The sequence below is a fragment of the Otolemur garnettii genome, unplaced genomic scaffold (genome assembly GCF_000181295.1).
Source record: "Otolemur garnettii isolate 467f Iridium unplaced genomic scaffold, OtoGar3 scaffold00010, whole genome shotgun sequence".
Lineage (NCBI taxonomy): Eukaryota > Metazoa > Chordata > Mammalia > Primates > Galagidae > Otolemur > Otolemur garnettii.
Genome location: NW_003852405.1, coordinates 35,380,380 through 35,384,432, shown reverse-complemented (window position 1 = coordinate 35,384,432; position 4,053 = coordinate 35,380,380).

Here is a 4,053-nt window from a genome sequence, read left to right as displayed (position 1 = left end):
ACTCGGCATGGTCGTCAGAGTCCCACTGACCTCTCAGGTCCCGTCCTCCCTCAGTCAGCACTCGGCATGGTTGTCAGAGTCCCACTGACCTCTCAGGTCCCGTGTTCCCTCAGTGTTTCAGCTTCTGCTCAGCTTATCTGTTAGGCCTTTGCAGATATTTTTTACTTAGAATAATTTCTCTTGAAGCCTTCCCACCTCAGGTAACTTCCTCTAAGAGGCTTTTCATGATCACTTGATCTAGATTAGTGGAGTCTGTTACTCTCCAGAAGCCGGTTCCTTTCCTCTGAGCAACTGTGTGTAAAACGCCTCTGTTTCCTTATGTTCTTTAAGCTTAAGCCCTGGTTTGTGGCAGGAAGCCTACTTATACTCTGACTTGACCAAGCTATGACTTTTCCTATCTAAAGGAAACTTTCAGAATTCAGTATCAGTTTTCTTTCTCTAGAGCCTGGGACTTGAAATAGCTATCACCTTAGAGGCTTTTTTGTGTTATAAATTTATAAAATTTCTTTCCAACACTTCAGCTGACTTTTTCATTTGGTCTGTATCTGTTTTCTCTTTGTAGAGAATATTTAGAAAGCCATGAATGGTGGGGACAATGGTAGACACGAGGAAGCTAAGTATCCTGCTAGCAGAGAGGGTGGCCGAGCGTGCAGGAGAGTCCAGGGGTGATGGTGATAACAAGGACTGAGGGCAATGTCCTGGGATGACGTCGACTCCAAAGGGCCTGGAATATTGACCGAGTGAGGTTAGCACTGAATCTAGGAGGATGGCCCACGCACCTGTGCTGCAGGTGAGCCGTGTGGTGTGAGGGAAGAGGACCAGTCCTCACTGGAAGAGGGAAAGCATAGAAGGGTGTACAGAAACGAGCCTATTGGGAAGAACAGACTTAGAAGATATGTTACTATTTGGGAAAAATGGGGGCACTTAGCTAGCAGGGGAAAGATGGGCATAAGTAACCTGGACAGAGTCCTGGGGGGATGGACTTTGGTATTTGTGCTATGATCACAACCAGCACAGAGCGAGGCAGGTGACACTGCCTTAAGGCTCCACAGGGAATGCCGGGGTCGGGTTTGAATGTTGAGGTCAAACAATTTCCTCAAGCATCGTGGTTTCTGGATAAGTAGATTGAAATGCAGTCAAGATATTAGAAAATGTACGTACAGATATCAAAGCAAGAATCATAAAAAGGGATTGGCTATGAAACCCATAGTTTCATTGTTTTCAGTTTCACCAGGCCTCTTGCACCCTCCTTATAACAAACATAGTTAATATTTTCTTTACTATCCTTAAGTGAAATTTATACAGTATGGCTTAATTTTATATATTCTTATAAATTCAACATTTTACCCTAACAAATGTAATAAATAGAAAGGAGGAGTAGGGAAAATGCAAATTATAAAGAAGTAATGTGTTCCAATATCTGTGTTCTCTGGAAAGACCACATTAAACACTAAACTTGTTCTACCCACTGTCCACATCATTCCTCCTTCCCTGACAACGGCCGCTCTTGTGAATTCTCTTGATTTAATAATGACATACGGACAACGTTTAAAATTACTGGGCTGGGTAGACCCTCAAGACATCTGACTTGTAATTCCTTGAAATCAGAAAGATGGAAAGAGGCAGAAGCTTGAAATGGGAATGGACCGTTTTTACAAGTGTGAGGAACAAATCTTTTATTTGCTGACTGGGTGATTTTCCTGATGCACACTTTGTTGACTCTGTGTTGTATCTCAGTCTTGGAAATAACTGTTAGCACTAGGAAGTAGGCACCATTATTCTCATTTCATCACTGAGGAAACTTAAGCCTAAAGATGTAAATTAGCTTGCATATTTGTCGGGTAAGTGGGGGCATTGTATTCAAAGCCAGGTCTTGTGCCTTTAGGGCCGATGATACTGCAATGGCTACACTGTCTGTGAACCATGGCGGGGGTCCCTGTACAGGGAAATGGTGTGACAGACACTTGTTGAATGAATAAACAGCGTATAGATGGCTGGCAGAAGGTCACAGTTGCTCGCTCATTCAGTGATCTTTAAATGCTTCCCTTACCTCAGCCTAAGACTGGAAGAGAGAGGCAGGAGAGAAAGGCTTTCAAACATGTAAACACCCCTGACAATTATTATACATTCATATCCAGCCCCATCCCTGGCACATCGTACAACCTTTCTGATCCCAGAAGCAGGACCCTGATCCCAGCCCCCAGGAGCAGGACCCTGGTCCCAGCTTCTCAGGAGCATGAGCCCAGATTCTCCTATTCATGGCTTCTGCCCACAAGGTAGCAATAATCTTTCAGACCCTAAAATAAGCATAGTTGACCCTTGGGGACGAGAAGCCAGAGACGGGCACAGCACTCACAGTACTTGGATTGTTAACTCGCAGGACTGTCTTGGGGTCAGGGACTCCTCCTGCATCGTCACCACTGACATATGATTGGGAGGAGCTGGGGCAGGATGAAGAGGCCCACCCTCTCTGGGAAGGGCAAAATTAGCCACATGGCTCAGATTGCTTAACCAACCAGGTGGCAAATGCGCAGACCAACTTTCTCTTTGCTAATGTCTCTTTACTTTGCCAGATTAACTTGGCACTTGGAGTGAACTTAACCCAGATATCCCAGAGACACAGCTGTGAGAGTGAGCCTGAGTTCAGAATCGGTCAGTAAGATCTCATCTCAGGGAGATGCGGAGAAGGGAGAGCCCTGGGTGCAGTGCTGGACTTGGGAAACCTGAGGGATGAAGAACACCATCCCTGCTCCGTGCACTGACGACTCCTCTTTAAAGCTTAGTCCTTTTTTTTCAAAAACCAGGTTTCTGCCATCATCTCTATTATAGAAAGCCAGTGCTTCCCTTTCTTCACATTCACTTTTGGGAAGCCTGCTCACGCACCATTCGGACCACCGGGGACCTGTCTGCCCGTATTCTCTTTGCAGCCACAGCAAGGCTACGTGATGGAGGAGTGGAATACCTGGGAGTGGCAGGGTGATTTCAATCTGTAGGGTCTCCACGTGTGGGAGCAGGACGGGCCTGCTGTGAATCTGGCAGCAGACTTTAATTTTTTTTTTTTTTTTAAACCAAACCATCTGGCAGCCTCAGAGCCCAGTTCTTTGGTAATAATTGCGCGACTTACTCCATCTGCACTTATAAGCTAACTAGTTGTCTTTGCAAATTAAGCCAGCCCCATCTGTTCCCTACCTTATAAATGAGTACAAAGGCCCCACACCCTCCCTGGAATGTGGACAAGGTGAAGCACAGGGAGCCAGGGGAGGGCGAGACAGGGGGGTTTCTTCCTGCCGCAAGGTTAAAGGGAGGAGAGGCTTCGAGAGCCCACCGTTTTCTGTCCTGGGTTTGCAGGAGAATTGACAGTCTGTAGCTGGGCTCTGCTTTGTCTGCATCCAGGCAGCTAGACTTCAGAAAAGGCACAGTTCCTCTGAGTGGCTGGCTGCTAAGCAGTCTCTGTGGGAGCAGAATGCCAAGACAGAGATGAATTCTGATGCGGTGACTATTCTGTTTTCTGTAAATGCTATGGGGGTTGAAAGGAGCGAGGTTAGGAGAGAAGACTGATGTGACCTCATCAAGCTGTTCTGATCCTCTTACTGCTCTCTCTGGACCTGGGGAACAAAAGCCTCAATCTATTTCCCAACACCTGGGACTGCTGAGCATTAATGTAGCTTCCCAAAGTGACTAAGGGAGGGCAGTTCACACGTTTTGAGAATGAGGTTCAATATTGGATGCAGCCCGTCATCTTTCTAACACCAAAACCTGCAGGCTGGAGATTCTCCAGGCAGGCTTCCCTCGCGTGCCGAGGAGGGTATGAGAGCCAGTCCCAACTTCCCCGGTGTCAAAGGTTAATTTAAAAACAAATAAACAAAGGCTAGAACCATGATTCTCCCTTCCACAAATATAAACATGTCAATGATTTTATTTAACTCATTAATTAGTGAGGAAACTAGTAAGATGTTATAACTGTTCCAAGGAGAATCCCAAGAGTAGCCGTATTTATAGGCAATCAAGATGTTTAAATGAATTTGCTTAATAGATGCCAAACTGGCTTTTTCT